Source organism: Capra hircus, chromosome 27, assembly GCF_001704415.2.
Source record: "Capra hircus breed San Clemente chromosome 27, ASM170441v1, whole genome shotgun sequence".
In the NCBI taxonomy this organism is placed as follows: domain Eukaryota; kingdom Metazoa; phylum Chordata; class Mammalia; order Artiodactyla; family Bovidae; genus Capra; species Capra hircus.
The window spans coordinates 19,254,701-19,275,333 of record NC_030834.1 but is presented as its reverse complement, the minus strand read 5'-3'; the positions used below and the strand labels follow the sequence as shown (position 1 = coordinate 19,275,333).

Genomic DNA, 20,633 nt, shown 5'->3' with positions numbered 1-20,633 from the left:
TTCTTTTCTGTTTGTTTTTGGCCATACGTCCTGCGGGATCCCAGTTTCCCAACCAGGGGTTGAACTCAGGCTCTCTGCAGTGAAAGCATGGAGTCCCAACCACTGGACCAGCTGGGAATTCCCTATTCGAGATCTCCTTACCTTGTATAAACCTTGTCTTATTAGACATTTAGATTACTTGTCCTAAGTTTAGCATGCATTTCATTAAGCCTCTGTTTAACTGTCTCAGCTGCCCTGGTGGCTCAGACAGTAAAGAAACAGCCTGTAATGCAGAAGACCCAGTTGATTCCTGGGTGGGGAACATCCCCTGGAGAAGGGCATGGCCACCCACTCCAGGATTCTTGCCTGGAGAATTCCATGGACAGAGCAGCCTGGCGGGCACACCCCACGGGGTCACAAAGAGTCAGACATGACTGAGTGACTAATACTAATGTAACTTGTCTAGCCTTAGTAAAAAGTATTAATAAAAAATCTTGAAGGATAAGGGTGCTGAATGACAGCATGTTGAAAATAATACGAAAACTGTACATAATGCTAAAACATATGCTTAGTAAACTCACTGACATTTTAAAAATTTGCCTGTGTTTGTTAAACTTGTATAGAACCTATTACATGTTAGGCACTATTTAAAGCAGTTTACATATAACTTACTAACTACACATTAACTTACTTAATATTCTTAATCATCAGGTAGGTAATGTTATTACAACTATTTTACAGATGAGGAAATTGAGGTGCAGAGAGGTTTAGTAACCATCCAAAGTCACTCAGCTAGTCAGTGGCATTTCAGCTCCAGAGTTCATAACCTTTACCCTACTCAATGCTGCCATTAGGAAGGCTAGTTAAACCTTCTAAGATAGAGATTCTATAACTTGCTGAGCTTCCTAAATGCTAGTGGGAAAACAGCTGTGAGTTTGTCTTGCTTGGTTTTTGTCTCTCAAAGTTTTTAAACAGCCTGAGACAAAACAATAGGAACATAAAAGATTTGGTCTTCCCACTGAATTCAGTAAGAATTACTCAAAGAGGGATTAAGGTTAAGACTACAAGTCATTCTATCTAGAACTTCAAACTGCTTCTGCTTATTATTACTAAATAAGTGTCGTGGTAAATTGTGGTATTTTCATTGTTTTTACTTCTAAAAGTAATATAATTTCATTTCAGACATTAAGAGGGTAGAGAGGAAATACTTCTAATTCCATGGCTTATCCTCAAGCACCGCCTCTTTTATCATTTTGCTGTCTAATTCTTAGTGTTCAACTCCTAATGAAGGTGAATGAAGATAATTTAATCTTAAAGGTTTATAATCCCACTGTAGACCTGCTGTTTCATCGCAAGAGGACACCAGGAAACAGGATCATTTTTCCCCCCTTTTGGCTAGCCAGATGGGTTCTCCTAGAGAATTTTATTATCCTTAGTAATCCAACCTATATTAAGGCTACTGTAGACTTAAGTGTTTTATTAAACGTAAGCTGGGAACAGTTCCTCGCCTGCCTCCTTCAAAGGAAGAAAGGTATAGTTTATATTTTAGGGTTTTTACCAGGGGTAGAACTAGTACCACTGCACACATCCAGATAGGGGCTCAGGCACGGCACTGTCCCTCAGAGAAGCGTTGCTGGTCCCACTGGGGACCTATTAATAGCAAAGAAGGTTGGCCAGATCTTTGTTAACATCCCTTCCGAAAGAGTGTCTGCACTAACTTCACGTGAGCGTGAGGGCTAAGTCTCTTGAGTTTAGATGTTCTGTTTCTTAAACCGATTCTGCTTTCCTACGGTTCAGACATTTGAACCAGTCTCTGTTCTTTATGAAAAATGGTGAGGAAGGACCACAAACTTTTTACAGCTGGTAAATAGGCCAGTTCCTGATGGGCTAGTCATGTTTCTCCCAGAGTTGTATGCTTTTCAAAGTTAATCACTTGTTCCCAAACTTGTTTATGCAAGTTGTACTCAGTAATTACATAATTTAATGCAGTATTACCAAACTCAAACAAATATGAGTGTGAAGAGGGTCGTAATCTCTCTGAAATTATGTTGAATGCTTGAGAAAGACCTGGTATCAGGAAAAAAAGATGCTGTGGAATTAAATGTGGACAGAACAAATGTGAAAGTTTGGGTGGGAGGAAAGGGTTGGCAAAATCTAGAATTCTGCCCTTGGTTTGCTCCGCAAGTGTCTTGAGTCCTCACTACGCTGAGACTAAAATTGACAAGGCTACCCACTGTGCCAATGGATAGCTTACGTGCACCCCATCAGGAGACCCCATTCAGAGAAGAGGTCTTAGCCTGATATCAAAGGAATGATGGGTGAATGAACTTGTATGTGTTTTAAGTTAAAAATAAAGTTATAAGGACATTTGTTATAATTTTGTGATTGCCCATTTTAACTTGCTTTTCTCTTCAACTTACTGTTCTCTTTAACTGGCCATCAACAGATCCTGACCACAGAGAAGCAGGAAGGTTCCACAGTATGATGTAACGAGCAGCTGCCAACCGCACACAAGTACAGGAACATGAATTACCTAGACCTCAGTGCTTGCTAGCGACGTAAGTACTGTTTTTAAATCAGTAGCCTCATTTTTATAAAGATTATACAAAAGCCCTTATTTCTGGGTTAGACGTGCTTAATTTTTAATACAGTAGATTTTATAACTTAATTACATATAATGTACCTAAGCCCGTTATCTGAAGAGATGGTTTCAGATCTTTCAACTTATCCTGTAACTGTGCCTAAAGTATGTTTCCGTTTTACTTAAGGCTGGCATAATTGTAGGTGTGTGATATATCAATGTATTGTTAAATGCTTACAGCCCAGAAGGACAGACTGTGACTTTTTATTTACTCCTGTAGTCAGTGAAACTCTGCCATCATGTTTTGTATATTTTTAAATTGGGAAAAGAATGACCCACACCTGATCCCATACACCAGCTTTTACATTTGAACTTTATCATAATGTAATAAGAAAAATTAGAAAGCTCTTTATTATAGACAAATTATTAAAGGTTGTGCCAGATGACAGAAAATCCAATGTGTTTGGGTTTTAAATACTGAAATAAGAAGGGGGGAAAGTCATACTGTAGTATGACTGTTTTGCTTAAATTACCTTCCTCTTTCTGCAGTATATAAAGGCCCCTTCCCTATATTTCAAGCTTTGTATAGAAGAAGAGCCGCATTAGATCGGGGCAGCATCTGTCTCCTCTTCCTCCTTCTCCGCAGATTCTCACATTTGGTTCAGCTGTCCACCTAATCCACAAGTAAGCCTCAGTCAGTCCAGGCCAACAGGTTTTTGGCCTTTCCTTGGCCCACAAGTGCACATGTAGCTTAGATTTGCTCATTTCAAGCTCAGGGAAGAACTTATAGTTGGGAAGGAGATTTTCCTTCTACCACAGGATGTGTTTAGGGGGATAGGCTGCATATTTGCTGCTGACGGCCACCTTACCACCACGAGGGGAGGCAGCAGAATGGAAAGACAGGAGGAACATAGGCACTTCAAGACATGGCTGAGCCTAACCTTAGGGCCTACCTAACCTTGAACTTGTTAGGAGAGAGAATACATTTTCTCACTGTCTTAGCTGGGGTTTCTATTACCTGCAGGAATTTCGTATCCTAAAATACAAAATTTTTCAAGAAAGCTTGTCTCAATGTTTGTGAGTGTGTGTGTGTGTGTTGAAGGTAAGTATAGCATTTATTTGCAGGACACAAATCCAGGAGAATAGACAACTCATGCTCAAAAGACCTGAACTCCCTGATGCTTTGGAGCGAAGGTTTTTTTTTTAAGGCAGCATTAGGAGTGAGGATCACAGGTTTGTGATCAACTGATAGACATTCTTCTGATTGGTTGGTGGTGAGATAACAGGATGATGTTTTGGGAATCTTAATCATCAGTCTTCTGGTTCCAACCACTCTGGGGTCTACATGCTTGTGGTCAGTATGTAGTCTGACTGTGATCCTATGGACGGTAGCCCACCAGACTCCACCTTCCATGGAATTCTCCAAGCAAGAATACTGGAGTGGGTTGCTATTTCCTACTGCAGGTGATCTTCCCGACTAGGGATCAAACCCGTGTCTCCTGCGCCTCCTGCCCTGGCAGCCAGGTTCTTTTACCACTGCACCACCTGGGAAGCCTCCACCTGGTGGGGCTCTTAGTTTATGTCTTAAGCAAGGTCCTGGATCAATACCCACTGTGTACCACAGACAGCAGGCAGGACATGGCAGGCTTCCTGCCTCAGTTTTTTGGTGGCCTGCTTTGTGGGACCAGCATGAGCCTGGTCCATCTATTGAGCAACCCAGCCCTGTCAGCTACTGCGTGGGTGGTAGGTTGAAGAGGGCTAAGAGTAGAGAGACCAGAAAGAAATTTCGTTAGCAAGAGATGCTTGTATGTAGGCTTGGTATGTAACAATAAAGGTATGGATAAGAAGAAAAACTAAAGGAGAGATTTATGAGATAAAAATGAAAAGATTCAGGGATGAACTAAACCTTGCTGGGGGGAGGCAGGCAGGGCAGAGACAAGATGCCAAGCATGACCCAGGGGTTTCCATTTTGCATAAGTAGATGCACTGTGGTCCATTCTGAGCTCTACAGAGCACAGAAGGAGGACAGGGTTGATGGGAAAGAGCAAGAATTTAGCTTTGGACACCTGAGTTTGAGCTGCTTTTGAGATCCCCAATGAAGATTTTTCTAGAGCAGTTTGAGGCATAATTTATCCTACAAAAAGAAAACCGCATACTCACCAGCAGTGCTTCCTCCTTAACTATGGCCACCACTGACCTATTCTCAGTCTCTATGGATTTGCCAGGTCTAGACATTTTACATAAATGAAATCATATAATGTGTGATCGTCAGTGCGTGGCTTCTTTCATTTAGCATAATGTTTTCAAGGGTCATGTAAGTTATATCATGTATTGATACTTCATTCCTTTTTATGACTGAATAATATTCCAGCGTATAGATAACACCTCATTTTGTTTATCCATTTATCTGTTGATAGACATTTGAGTTGTTGCTACTCTTTTTTTGCTGTTACAAATAATGCTGATATGAGTATTATGCATATGTTTTTTGTGTGACAAGTTTTAATTTCTCTTATTCATACCTGGGAGTGTAAGTGGAATTGTTGGGTCATGTGGTAACTATGTTCAGCTTTATTTTTTTTAGAGATCTTATTCAGTTCAGTTCAGTTCAGTTCAGTCACTCAGTTGTGTCTGACTCTTGGCAACCCCATGAACTGCAGCACACCAGGCCTCCCTGATCTTATAGGTTCTTTTTAAAAATTTTGCCTGAGATCAGCATGTACACGCCGCTCTGTTTATTTCTCGACTGACATATACACACTGCTTTATTTTTGGCTGTGCTAGGTCTTCGTTGCTGCACTTGAGTTTTCTCCAGTTGCAGAGCACGGGCTCTGGACACCTGGGCTTCAGTAGCTGCAGCCCAGGGGCTCATTAGTTGTGGCCTGAGGGCTTAGTTGCTCTGCAGCATGTAGAATCTTCCCAGACCAGGGATCGAACCCGTGTCCCCTGCATTGGCTGGAGAATCCTTACCCACTGTGCCACTAGAGAAGTCCTGTGCTTTTTGAGGAACTGCCAAAATGTTTTCCACGGTGGTTGCACAATTTACATTCCTACCAGCAACAAACAAGGACTCCAGTTTTTCTACATCCTCACTAACACCTGGTAATATTTGTCTGTTTTATTTTAACCATTCTAGTGGATGTGAAGTAGTGATGTCTTATGGTGTTGGTTTGTATTTCTTTGATGACTAATGATGTTTGGGGCACAAATCATGGTTTGTATGCAAAAAGTATTTTAGTAATTGCAAACTTTTTTTTTTTTTTTTTTGGTGTTTTTTTGGCTGTGTCCCATGTCATGTGGGATCTTAGTTTCCTGACGAGGGATCAAACCTGCAGCCCCTACCTTGGAAGCATAGTCTTAACCATTGGACCTCCAAGGAAGTCCCATTATAAAATATTTTGATAAAATATATATCCAGTAGTTTAACAGATAATAATAACTTCATTGAACAGTACCATTTGAACCATCTGGTAATAAACTAATTTACAGAGAAACAAGTCTTTTATCCTTTACAAAAAAGCTTATAATATAATTGGGAGGTATAATGAAAATAACATGTATGTAAGCCCATTTATTAAGACTCAAATCAAAACACTAATTACCTAACTATTTAATCTGTAGTCCACGGATTATATGCAAAATGTGAGGTTTTTTTCCTGAAGAGAGGGTCTGTAACTTCCATGAGTTTCTTAAAGAATTCTAACCATTAACACCCCCCAAAGCAAAAAATGAGTGCTCTTAAGTTTTCATCAGGGAAAAATGACTAATGTATTCTTAATGTCTGCTTCTGTTTACATTTCTTTCTCACTATTAGTTCCTGATTAAGTTACGCATTTTGCTTTGGTTACCTTTTTTTCTAGTCAAGACTTTTTGGGTCACAAAGTAAAGACATCACTTCAAACTAGTTTAAGCAACAAGGCCTTTATGGAAGCCTCTTGAGGTGGCTGATGGAATCCGAGGGCATCCAGCCTGCCTTCGGACCCACAGAGGACTGGTCCAGAAAGCCGGCAGCCGGCGCCTCTCGCTTGCGTTCTCTCTCTAATTGTCCGCTTGGCTGGTCCCTGAGCGAAGCAACCACCACTGCGGATGCGGGCCCCTGACTGCGTGCCTGCCCTCGCTCCCGAGTTTCCAGTCCTCCTTTCACTGCCCTGCGGAGATGACTAAATAGCATCTCACAGCCCCAGTGCAAAACTCTCAGGACTGAGACTCAGTCCCATTGCTAGTCCCATCCGACTCTAGCCAGGAAGGCCGGATCCTGTGGACCAAGTGTCACTGCCCCTGGGTCTGAGCAGAGACAACTCTCAGGAAAGGGGAGCAGAGGCCAGGGGGCATCTGGTCTGTGTCTAATACTCCAGTCAACTGAAAGTCAATTTGCTTGTCTGTCTACCTGACTTTCAGGAAATTTTCATTTATCAGAGCCTCTGGAATCTGAAATGAAACACCCTCATGTCCTGTGGAGAAGATAACTAAGAGAGAAAACTCACTGATTTTACTTTTAGATCAAAATCTCCTTTATGTTATCTTTATTGCAAACCCATCCTTGAGTGATTTATGTCACTTCTCATATTATAGTTTCAGATCCTGGGCACCATCACCATCACTGCTACACCCACCTCACACCCGCTAGCTGAGAAGAGGTTTTTGTTTACTCGCTAGTGTTTCTGTTCAGTTGCTCAGTGTCTGACTCTTTGCGACCTCATGGACTACAGCACATCAGACTTCCCTGTCCTTCACCATCTCCCAGAACTTGCTCGTGGCCAACTCTTTGCAACCCCATGAACTGTTGCCCACCAGGCTCCTCTGTCCATGGGATTTCCCAGAATGCTGGAGTGAGTTGCCATTTCTTTCTCCAGGGGATCTTACTGACCCAGGGATCAAACTCACATCTCCCGCATTGCAAGTGGCTTCTTTACCACTGCCTCCTTGAATGTTTAGCTTAAAAGTTGTCATGGTTGGCCTGTTTATTTTTATCAATCTGAAAGAGGTGAATCCCAACCTGTAGAACCACATATATATTTTATTTCACAAATCCTCTCCCATTTCCAAGAGTGCTGTGAGTTCTGTGTGTATGTGTATTTTTTTTTAATGAATTTAAATGAATATTGCTTTGAAACTTAACTATTTTCCAGTATCTGGTAGGTTAATAAAGGATGTGGAAACCACCATGGGGAATCTATTCAATCCAAGGCACCCAGGGGACCCACGCCCTGTTATCCATTCACAGTAGTGGGTGGCTGCTGACACCCTTCAGCTTCTGATTCCAGCCAGAGTCTTGCTGTCATGGCCTACACAGGAGGATCATACCCAGATTAATGAGGAAGTCTGGAAACCATTAGCTTGTTACCTGAAAACTGGGTTTTGCTCTTGACAGGCATCGGGCCAGAAGACAAAACCAAGCACAGAACTCATACACACAGAACTCAAAGCATTCTTGGAAATGGGAGAGGATTTGTGAAATAAAATATATATGTCGTTCTACAAGTTGGGATTCACCTCTTTCAGATTGATCGGTAGAAGGAGGGATTTATTTTTACATGCAGCAAGTAAGAACACTAGGGATCTTTCCCAAAGTAGTGTCTCTCTGAAGAGCAAAACTGGGGAGGTCTTAAGCTAAAGGTACATACATACTCATGAAGGTCTTTGAGCAGAGGAAAATTCAGCGTAGAATAGAAAATTCAGTATTGAATTGGGGCAAAGATCGACAGAGGCCAAGCTTTAGTTGATTGAAGTCAGGAGGGTCGAGTCAGCACTTTCTATCTTCCACATGGAAAGGAGCCTTAGTTCCTGCAGAACTCAAAGATATATCAATATTATGTATATCCCTTGAGAAAGAGCTAGGACTCTGCTTTATCATTTCACTATTGTTTGACTGCCTTTTCTCAGTTCCTGGATTCCTTTGTTCCCTTGGCATCATTAATTACTGAGCCACGTTAAAGCAAACATTGTGGCTAGGCTTAGAGCCCAAAATGACTTCTCCTATGTTGAGAAAGCCATTCCTGGTTCTCCTTCTCCAGGGACCCCCTAAGCTACCTGTTTTAAGCTCAAGGGTCTTCTATCTGGGCTGTACATCAGCACCCCCATTCTAGACCTCGCAGTCTCTGAAAATTAAAAGCTTTCCAGGTGACACACTTCCCCCAAGTTTGAAAATACTACATTTGATGGAATTTTCAGACAAAACGTGTAGCATAAATTGCAAAACAGGGTAGGTCCCCCACCCCATATTTCAGTTTCATTATAAATATGTCCCATTTAGTACGAAACTTGGAAAAAAAAAGACACCCACTTCAACATGAGGAAATCACTGGTACTATTTAATTATATTTTCTACTAATTTTTTTCCTATCCATATTTTTAAATAACTGAGGCCCCAGTGTAAATACACAAAGACTGTTTGGTTTTATTTTATACTACTAGACACTACAAAGAAGCATTTTTCCAGGCAAGACAGGCAGTGTGATTATCAGAAAATGAATGAAAATCCTTCCATCACTTTAAGGTCCATCCCCCCGTCTACTCCTAGCCTCAGCAGGTCAAAACAAGAACTCACCAAAGTGTACAATGTTAAAACACAAACACGCCAACAGCAAGCCAGAACGTACTGGTTTTACCTCAGCACCTCACCCTGTAAGGGCCCTTGTGATAACAGAGCTCCATTTAGGGATACTGAGCTGCCTTCCCCTTCAGAGTCTAAGAGCCACTTGCTTTGATGTGCAGCTCCCTTTAAGGTTCCTGGAAGTTCCTGAGAGGGTCTGTAATTCAACAGCACGGATTTTTGAGCCATGATCTGACCTGATGTCCCTTCCCTGCTTCTCCCAAAGGCAGCATGCGTGGGGCAGACAACGGGACCCCAGCCCCAGAGGGAGCATCCGTCCCCGCTTCACCACCGCCTGAGTCATGGGAGGGAGCTGCCAGCCAGAGAAGGCTCCTCCCGCCCTCGAGTGAAGGTGTGGCCGATCCTCCTGGAGTCCTCGTTAAGAGTCCTTGTCACTGGGCAGCCACCCTCTCTGGAAATCTGAATTCTCTTTGAATAGTTTCTATTTCAGTTAGGTTACTGTGCACAAGTATTTTGCATAATTATGGAGGGCGACTTGGGGGAGAAATGAAACAGCTTAGAGAAGTGATCAGCTACATAACTGTACTTACAGGCACACACATATAGATTGTCCATAAAGTACAAGTGTAAAGATTATGTATATGTGAAGACACATTATTTATATTATAAAGGAGAGTGAGCTTCATTCTAGGCCACAATCCACCCCACCTGTCACTTATGATGCACAGGCAGGTGTGGAAATGCCAGAGCCTCCCTCTGAAGCCCCACCAGACAATACAGGTCTTCCTCAACTTGCAGTGGGGTTACTTCCTGATACTCCCATCATAAGTTGAAAATGCATGTAACCTACAGAACATCATATGTTAGCCTAGCCCGCATTAAACATGCTGAGAATACTTTAACTTGTGTGCTTAGTTGAGCTTCGCTGGTGACTCAGTTGGTCAAGAATCTGCCTGCACTGAGGGAGTCCTGGGCTCCATCTCTGGGTTGGGAAGAGCCCCTGGAGGAGGGCATGGCAACCCACTCCAGTATTCTTGCCTGGAGAATTCCCATTGATAGAGGAGCCTGGCGGGCTACAGTCCATGGGGTTTCAAAGAACCAGACATTAAACACGCTCAGAACACTTACATTTGCTTACAGTTGGGCAAAATCCTGTAACACAAAGCTTCTCATGTCATTCACGGAACACTGTACCGAAAGAGGAAAGCAGGGCGGTCGCGTGGGTCTAGAATGGCTGCCAGTGCACTAACTGTTCACCCATGCGATCGCGGGGCTGACCAGGAGCAGAGGCTCGCTGCCCCGACCCAGCGTCACCAGGGGCCATGCCGCTAGTCCAGGGAAAGATGAAAATTCAGAATTTGAAGTATGGTTTCTACTCGCCGAATATCACTCTCACACCATCCTAAAGTCAAAAGATTGTAAGTAGAACTAAGCCAAGGACCCTAGTGTACATTTAGTAACAGAGGAAAGGCCTTTGCCCCTGCAGGGCCCAGATCAAGGCTTTCCAACTTTGTTTGCATAAAAGAGCACTGTTTACAAAGTAGAAATGAGCAGAATAATTGAACAAGAACGGCTGTTGTCTTTCGGTAAAGCCATAAATTCTTTAGCATTTGAGTCAAACTGAAACCTTTACAATTGATCACCCTAAAAAAAGTCATTCCAAAAATATATTTCATTCATCAGGATGTTGCCTTTTTCCAGAAGAAACTTGAAGTGGGTTAAGATAAAGATGTGTACACGTTAAGATTAACAAAGCAGACGTGAACAGGACAAGCGGGAAAATGAGAAGCAGAAAACCTGACCTCAAGAACTAGCTAACCTCTGTGACGATCAGACTGGGCTTCGAGAGCAAGTTTATAAGGCAGCTATCAGAAAACCTGAAACATGGTAAGGGGTAGTAAATAGTGGCCAGTGTTATCATAATTCATAACCAGTATTACATTTCTGTTCTCAAATTCCCATTTTGTTTATTTTTTAATTTAGATTTTCCTCTTTTTCCTTTTGGCTGTGTTGTGCAGCCTGCAGAATCTCAGTTCCCCGACGAGGGATTGAACCTGCACCACTGGCAGTGAAAGTGCAGATCCTAACCTCTGGATCTCCAGGGAATTCCCTCAAATACCCATTTTGTTTCACCACATGAAATTGCAGTACATTCATTTTTAAGGCTTTAAAATAATTCTGGAACAAAATGTCACTGGGTTGGAATCTTCTGGTACAGCCCCACACCAAGCTCCCTCTTCTGAATCAGGATCATCTGAATTTTGCATTTCAGCAAATAAAAAGGAATGATTAAACTAGCAATGTGCTTTCCCCATACATTTAGCTCTTCCATCTCTGACTAGAAAGTTTGGAGGCAATAAGGTCCCCAGTATTTTGGTTTGAAAAGCATTTCCGTGATTCTTGGTAGCCATGACAAATAAGAAAAAAGAACTTCCCTGGTGACCCAGTGGCTAAGACTCTGAGCTCCCAAGGCAAGGGGCCTATGTTCGATGCAGTCAGGGAACTAGTTCCCACACGCCACAGCTAAAGATGCCCAAGCTGCAACGAAGATCCTGTGTGCCGCAACGGAGACCAGAGCAACCAAATAAATGCATGCGCTCAGTCGTGTCCAACTCTTTTTGATCCCATGGACTGTAGTCCGCCAGGCTCCTCTGTCCATGGGACTTTCCAGGCACGAATACTGGAGCAGGCTGCCTTTTCCTATTCCAGGGGATCTTCCCGACCCAGGGATCGAACCTCATCTTTTGTGTCTCCTGCATTAGCAGGCAGGTTCTTCACCATTAGCACGACCTGGGAAGCCCTTAAAAAAGAGGGGGAAAAGAGTAATTTCCATTTTCCCCATCACATATAATGGAAGGTTTCAACTGGGAGACTCAAACAGTATTTCCAGTGCAGGTCAGAGAGACACAGAACTGAACCAAACGGGATTTTTCTGTTATCCTTCATCTGGATCTGAGACGCTGCCCTCAAGGACCAGCTTGTAGAGCCAATGGCCCCAGCACAGTCCCTGCAGGTCTCCCAGAAATGTCTCGTGCTGAGGCCTGGAGACAGCGTCCCACTTTGTACAGCAGACTGTGTCGCCAGCACCACGGGAAAACTAGCAGATTCCACCTGGGCATGAAGGCCAAGTCTCGCTTCATATGTCCTCTTTTAGCTCTTCCGTTTGCCTTCTGCCAGATCCTTAGGTGAGTCCATCCTGAGATTCACCTGAGATGATACCAGGAGGTGGTTTATAAAAGCCTGCCCTCTCCCCAGGCGTCTAGCACAGTGCATGACACATACGTGCTCAGTAAGTAAACGAGAACTGAACCGCATCCAAACAAAAATGACCCCAATGATTCAAGTTCAGTCCAGAAGGGAAAAAAGACATTGAAAGGGGAGAATGAGTTGTCAAAATAATACTGTCAAAATGAGATCCTCTAGATTTTCCCATATGAGTCCTCCTCCTTCAGTCACACGGGTTGGATGTCCCTTCATCTCTGTTCATTCGAGCCTCCTCACCTGATCAGAAACCATCATCGGCTGTTATCATTCAGTAATTCTATCTTAATGAGATTAACAAGATTGGAGGTGAAAGGAGGAACAGCAGATGGAATATATTCTGAATTGATAAGATAAAGAAGGGAATGTGGACACGGACAGTTTGCATCGTTGATCAATTAGAAAATACTCATTCCCTGAAAAGAAAGTGTGTGGGTTCAATGCTTCTTTGTTGTTTTAGTCACTAAGTTGTGTCTGACTCTTTTGTGAACCCATGGACTGCCAGGCTCCTCTGTCCACAGGATTTCCCAGGCAAGACTACTGGAATAGGTTGTCATTTCCTTCCCCAGCGAATCTTCCCCATCCAGAGATCCAACCCATGTCTCCTGCATTGGCAGAAGGATTCTTTACCACTGAGCCACGAGAGAAACCCTAATACCTTTCTACTTTTTCTCAAAAACAACCTGTATTTGCTTCCAATGCACCAAAATGAATGTAATTTTCCTGGATTTATCTCAGGCTAAAAACTACCCTATCTCACTTCATTCATAGTTAAGAACCTATAAAAAGCTACCTCCTGTCCACTGGAATTTTTATTTAACCAAAGAAATGAGCATTAATACTAACATATACATTGTTTTCATTGTGATTATGCAAAGCAGAGAATGTAAGAGAGTAATTGGACTTGTGGAGTCTTTCCATCATTGTTAAATTCTCTAACCCTGCCCTACTGCAACCCCACATTAAAATCTTCAGAAGTGAATTTCAAACTTCATACAAATGTATTTTAAATTTGTTTGCACATATAGAACATGATTTAAGGGTCTTCCCTGGTGGTCCAGTGGCTAAGACTTCTCCTTCCAATGCAGGGGGTGCAGGTTTGATCCCTACTCGCGGAGGTAAGATCCCACATGCCTCAGGGCCAAAAAAAACCCCCACAAAACATAAGACAAACAGTATTGTAAAATTCCATAAAGACTTTTAAAAATGGTTCACATCAAAAAAGGAAATCTTTTAAAAAAAGAAACAAAACCTGTTTCCACTTGTGATGTGAACCTAGGTACACAAGCCTTTTATGGCATTGTCAGGATTGTTGTTGAAGTAAAATTTCCAGCTAACATATGGTAGTTGTTAGAGGTGCTTAGCCGAGAAGGCAGTAGGAGGCGGCTGGGTTCAGAACACGCCACCCAGGTCCTCTGATGGCCACGGGAGAGCCTTTTTCCCTGACTGCTGAGCGTTGAGACCTCCACCAATCAGCCCAACACCCAGTCTCTCAGCCAACAAGCAGCAGATTCTTAAGAAGCTTTTTTCTTGTTTTTCTCCTGGAATGTTTCCACCTCAAGATCAAAGCCATGCTTGGAAATACCACTGCGTGGTATCTACACTGATTTTTTTTTTCCCCAGTGCAAAACAAGAAAGAGTGGAATTGGCTCAGTGGTCCAGAAGCTCTTATTCCAGAGACAAGTGAAGGGAGGCTATAAGACCCTCCTTGCTTTACCTCTGATCCCAGAGGCTCGAGCCCCAAGGCTCAAGAGCTGTGAAAGATGGGCCCAGAGCAAACTAAGCCGGGCCTGGATTCAGAGAAGTTAGTACACAGGCAGGGGCACAAGAGTCCTGGCCACGGGCTAACCACCACCCCTCACCCTCCTCTCCGCCCCACCCTGCCCAGTTTTGCTTGCTCCCACTCTGCCGGTCTCCCCTCACTGGCATCACTGGTGAAACCTGCCCTTTAACCAGCCTGGTCCACCCAGAGGCTGATTCCCAGCCTCTGCTCTCCCCTTGTCCTCTTCACACCCCAGTTTCCACGGCCACCACCTCCTCAGCTGCTCCCTAAATGCTGCTGTTCCTTGGGTTTCTGTCTGGGAGTTCTACTTGAGTGATCTCACCCACACCCCTGGCCTCAGCTGCCTCATTTGGTAATTGTTTGCAGCCTGGATTTCCAACCTGGGCCTCTCCTGATATCTAAGCTCCAGCTGCCTTCTAGCAGGTTCCACTGAATGGCCCGCCAGAACCGCCTTCAACATGTGCTCTCATCCGACCAGCCTCCCAGAAGTGCCTCACGTGTAGGGGTCTGGAGCGAGTCCCACTTGACTCAGTGCCAGTTCATACAGTGGTTGGCACCTGTGGCAGCACTGCAGGTGTTAGGAGACCCAGCAGAGTCCACCTGGGCACGAAGAACAAGCCTCTCTCCACATGTCTTCCTTGAGCTCTTCCTTTTCCCTTCTGCCAAATCCGTAGGCAATGCCATCCTGAGATTCACCCAACACAATAAAGCGTTAGTCGCTCAGCCGTGTCCGACTCTTTGCGACCTCACGGACTGTAGCCCGCCAGGCTCCTCCATCCATGGGATTCTCCAGGTGAGAATACTGGAGTGGGTTGCCATTTCCTTCTCCAGGGGACCTTCCCAATCCAGGGATTGAACCCTGGTGTCCCCATTGCAGGCAGATTCTTTACTGTCGAAGTCACCAGAGAAGTATCCTTCAATTCACCTGACATGACCAGTTTATAAAAGCCTTAACCTCTCCTCAGGGATCCAAATGCATGGTAGGGACCTATTCCCCCAAACCAGCAAACTTTCTGTCATGCCTTACTCCTTCTTACACCGTCAGCAGCCAACAGAACTCAATTCCACATCCTAAATATTTCAAGATACTGTCCCTTTCTCTCCATCCCACCTCCTGAAGCAGGCTTCATCAGCTGCATCCTCTAAAAGCTTCCAGATTGCTTTTCATCACTCCCCTCTCTTCATGTCTCTCTAGTTATCATTCTGAAAACACACAACCCACCACTTCTGCACACATTCAATGAGTTCCAGTTGCCTGTACTTTAGTAAATCCCAACCCCAGCGTGTGGTGCGCCAGGGCCTCTGCAGGCGACTATACCTGCTGCATTCTGGTCACTTCCCAATCCCCCCATCCCACTGGTCACTCTGTCTCCTCAGCTCAAAATGCGCTTGGCTCTGCCTGCCAAACACCCATTCACCATTTAAAAACTCAGTTTAGACGCGAGAAGCCCCGGTCCCTTGGGCAGCGTCCACCGCAGCTCCCCGTGCTCCATGGGCCTGCGGACCTAACCTCCCGGGACTCATGGCTGGGCTGTCCCCTCACCCACCACCAACCCCACTCCCAAGGGCGGTGCTTTCAACAGGCCAGGTGCTCAACTGTGCCTGTGCTTTTGATTCCACAAGAGTAAGAAAGCTGGAAAGCCACAGATCCGTTTCCAAACAGTCTTGTTATGTTTGTATTCTCTTCCATCCCCCCAAAAGATACTGTCTACATAAGAATCTACTCTGGTGGGTACTTATTGAAGTGATTTCTAGAAGCAAAGAAGAAGCTCTCAATGCTGAAACTCTCACAGTGGAAGCCAGTTTGGGAGCCATCTGACACCCCCCGCCCCCCTCGCCCCGGGGAGTGGTCAGTCTTTACCTGGAAAACTCGGAGCCTGGCAGAGGAGGGCAAGGAAAGGAGGGAGAAGAAAAACTAGAACCGCTAACAGTACAACCCCTCATATGTGTCTAGATGAGCAATTCAATCAAGCCAATAGAGAAGTAATGGTCTTAATCAACTGCAAAGAGCAAATGACATTACGTGGTGATCAGATATGAACTTGGAGTAGGAAGGCCTGGAGGGCGCTGCTCCATCTCTGATCCATCTCTTCCCCTCTCCTACTTCTGGCTTCCCTGCTGTTTAAGGGGAGCCTTGCAGAGGCTGACTCATCAGAAGGTTGGGGAGCTGCTGAGGAAAGGCTGGCATGGGGCAGGGAGGACGGAGGGTGGTGAGGAGGAGACAGGAGTGTTACTTGGGTTGTGGGACAGCAGGGTAGTGTGGGACCTTCTGTCCACTGCTTCGTCCACTGCTGGAATTCGGGCGCTGGTCGCCTGTCTCCTGGACTGTTTCCTTTGATGACTAAGCTCTGTGTCCCACCTTCTCCCTCATTTCTCTGGTCCCCAGGTGGCCACCAGAGCAATGCTCCAAGGGGCTAATCTAACCTTGTCTTTCCTCTGCTTCCCAGGGCCCACTGTATTACAGGATTCACCCGTCTACTTCAGCCAACAACTATGGGCCCCCCAGTCCTAACCCCTGTCCCCTCTCACCTCCCATTCCAGTTGATGGGGTCTCAACTTGTCATCCATCACCTCTGTACTGGCTCTGCCCTTCTCTTTGCTTGGAATCTCCTTTCAAGATTTAGGTCAGGTGTCTTGTCTTCAGGAAGGTGTATACCTTGTTGACCTGAAACAAGCCAAGTGCCAGTCATTTCTCCAACAAAGATGGATCAGCAGAGAATTGTGGAGGGGAGCAAAACTTGCCACCCTAGGGCTTCCCTGGTGGCTCAGATGGCAAAGAATCCGCCTGCAATACAGGAGACCCGGGTTTAATCCCTGGGTTGGAAAGATCCCCTGGAGAAGGGGATGGCTACCCACTCCAGTATCCTTGTCTGGAGAATTCCATGGACAGAGGAGCCTGGTGGGCTACAGTCCACGGGGTCTCAAAGAATTGGACATGAGCGAGCGACTATCAAAGACAACATGCCTCTCAGTCTTGGGGATTATTTCAAGCTCGAAACAATCAAGGCCTCAAAAACTCAGAAACTTTGACCTTCCCACTAACTGCCTAAAAGAGTTTGCACAGAGATGTCTGTTCCTGGAATAGAGCTGCCCCAGAGACTTCAGCAGAAAGTATGGACCAGGGTGGTAGGGAAAACCCCTAGAGATCAGGGACCAATCTGGGACCCATTGTCTCTGCAGGCCCAGCAGACAGACGTTTATTTACCAGATATTTGCATTTCCATCTCCTTGTGAATTGCCGTCCTCCTCTTTGAAGTCCTAAACCACACCCCTCTTTTGCCTTTGGCTGTTCAAGGTGAGGGCTTGGCCCCATTTTCATGACTTGCGGAGTTTTCCTGGGTCTCTCCCATGAGTACATATTATTGAAATTTTGTTTGATTGTCTCTTGTTAATCTGTCTCATGTGCATTTTAATCTTAGACCAGCCAGAAGAACCTGGCAGGGTAGACGAGAAATTCTTGCTCCCCTACAATTCCAATTAGGGGTCTGGGCCATGGTAAGTCAGGGGAAAGAGATCCCTTTTCTGGTGGCGGGGGTGGGAAGGGGGCGTGGGGGCAGAGGAAGGGGAAGGCTGTAGCAAACAGAGTCTGTGGCTTTCCATTGGCTGAGTGCTTGCCAGGAAATGAGTCTTTCTGCTTCCTGGTGGGCCCTGTGGTCATCACAGGGCCTGAGAGCTCCCCCTTCTGTTTTCCCAACTCCATTTAAAATAAATCGAGGGGGACTTCCTTGGCAGTCCAGCGGTTATAACTCCACTTTTTGCTGCAGAGGGCACTAGTTTGCCCTGGTCAGGGAAGTAAAATCCCACATGCTGTGTAGCACGGCCAAAAAAAAGTTGGAAAAAAAAAGAAAAGAAATTGAGGTTTCTACTTAATTTTTACAACACATATAGATATACATGTAGACAAACACAGAGATAGACACATATGTTCATACACACACACACACACACACGCACACACACACAGCATACTACACCACATGTCAACACTGGGCTAGATCGCTTCCCTGGACTCTCCTAGCACCTCATCCTGACCTCTGCACTGAACCAACCAGCTCTTACCTACAAATCTGTCCAATCTCAGTGATAAACCCCTCCAGGTCAGAGACTGTGCCCCTCTCAACTTTAACACCCTGCTTTCCCCCACACTCTATCCGCTTCATAGTGGGCCATCAATAAAGCTTTGCTCCAAAATCACTGCAGATGGTGATTGCAGCCATGAAATTAAAAGACGCTTACTCCTTGGAAGGAAAGTTATGACCAACCTAGATAGTATATTCAAAAGCAGAGACATTACTTTGCCGACTAAGGTCCATCTAGTCAAGGCTGTGGTTTTTCCTGTGGTCATGTATGGATGTGAGAGTTGGAGTGTGAAGAAGGCTGAGCGCCGAAGAATTGATGCTTTTGAACTGTGGTGTTGGGGAAGACTCTTGAGAGTCCCTTGGACTGCAAGGAGATCCAACCAGTCCATTCTGAAGGAGATCAAACCTGGGATTTCTTTGGAAGGAATGATGTTAAAGCTGAGGCTCCAGTACTTTGGACACCTCATGCGAAGAGTTGACTCATTGGGAAAGACTCTGATGCTGGGAGGAATTGGGGACAGGAGGAGAAGGGGACGACCCAGGATGAGATGGCTGGATGGCATCACCGACTCGATGGACGTGAGTCTGATTGAACTCCGGGAGATGGTGATGGACAGGGAGGCCTGGCATGCTGCGATTCATGTGGTCACAAAGAGTCAGACACGACTGAGCAACTGAACTGAACTGAACCCAACAATAATTCTAAGGCAGGCTGGAGGAACTGGGAAATAGAATGGCTTCCAGGGTGACCAAATGTAAAACTGATTACCCTCTCCAAGTCCCCGGGGAGACTGCAACTACCTTTAGGCAACGGACAGTATCACACCCTTCCCCCCACCCTTCAAGTCTTATCCTTGCCCCTTAAAGCACACACAAAAATTGTACTCCTAAAACCCAGCCATTGGCTGTTGAATTAAAAGCCTTTCTCCAATTTGAGATATTCCGCAGAATAAATGGAGTCAGTGCCATTTCTAGGCAGCCAAAAGGAAACAGAAAAGAGACTAGCTTAAAGTTTCATTCAGCACTCACTTAATTTCCCATTTATCTTCTTTATTAAGACCTTTTGAAGACAGAAACTACATCTGACTGTTCTTTCAATTTCCCACAGCTCCTCGCAGGATGCTTTCGATACAAAAGGCAAAGTGTTGCTAGAGAAGACGGGAGAGGATGGACATGGGCCCTTTGGACCTGTGGACATGGGTTTTCCAGAGGAGAAAAATAACACGTAACATGGAAATGTAACACACGCTTCAAAAGTACGTGTCACCCCATGTCCATCACAGGAACTCAGCTGTGTTTCTCTCTGTCCCACGGCAGTTTATACACCTGCATCAGCTGCTCATCTGGGTCACATCACAGCCACCACCAGCGGCTTTGGGACCAGACGGCTCTGGATGGCATCCCAACTCTGTCGCCCATCAGCTGTGCGCCCCAGGCTAGCCTCCTGGGCTCAGTGTCCTCACCTGTAAAGAGAAGATGACACACCTCACAGGGAGGGGGTGCTGTCACCAGTGGGATGTGCTCTTCAACAGCCAGTGTTTGTCTTTCAAACTTCAAACTTTTGATTTTGCATTTTGTATTGGAGTATAACCAACTAACAATGTTGTGGCAGTTTCCAGTGAACAGCAAAGGGACTCAGCCATACATAGACATGTGTCCCTTCTTCCCCAAACCCCTCTCCCATCCAGGCTGCACACATAGTTGAGTAGAGTTTCCTGTGTTATCCAATAGGTCCTTGTTGGTTATCCATTTTGAATATAGCAATGAAACAGTCACTATCTGATTGTTATTATTATGTAGGTCCTCCGTATATCTGAAATGAGAGCAGAGATTCTGAATTAGAGCAGGACACTATTCAATTACTGGTGGAAGTTTGGCGATTTGGAGCGCATATTGGGAGAGATCACACATGAATATCTCTAGAGCCAAGCAACAAATCAGTCAAGAAAGTTGTTAAAACAAAAGACCAGTGCCTATATAGGGCACTTCTTTGGCAAAAGAAGATGGGGAGGATGAGAGTCCAGCTGGGCCCACCACGTGGATCAGGGGAGTAAGGGAATGTCCAGCCACTGACAGAGGGTCAGCTCCCAAAGCCCCTTTAGGACTCTGGTTGCAGCAAGTTCCCACCCGGAGAGGGGGAAGCAGCCCAGGAAATCCAGGGCTCAGGCGAACCTGAGCCTGGACTTTAGATGAATTCCACCTCTCAGGAAAAGGGGTCAGCAACCACACAGAAGCCCTTTCTGGTGCTGGTGAAGCCTGGGCTTCTCTGAGGCTCCAGGACTGGCCAGAGGCTGACCCACGCCTCTCCATGGGACTGGCCGTCAGGCACAGTGGAACCAAGATGGAAACCGGGGGGTCATTTGGAGGCCCAGGGTCCCTAAACCCACAGGAATCGGG

At 45.2% G+C, this 20,633-nt stretch overlaps 1 long non-coding RNA gene across 1 annotated transcript; it reads left to right on the top strand.

Annotated features, from left to right (window-relative positions):
- On the top strand, nt 446–19,922 carry LOC106503675. The gene is made up of 3 exons (XR_001297374.2): nt 446–2,537; nt 10,797–11,000; nt 19,345–19,922. It is a non-coding gene; the product is annotated as an uncharacterized LOC106503675 (long non-coding RNA).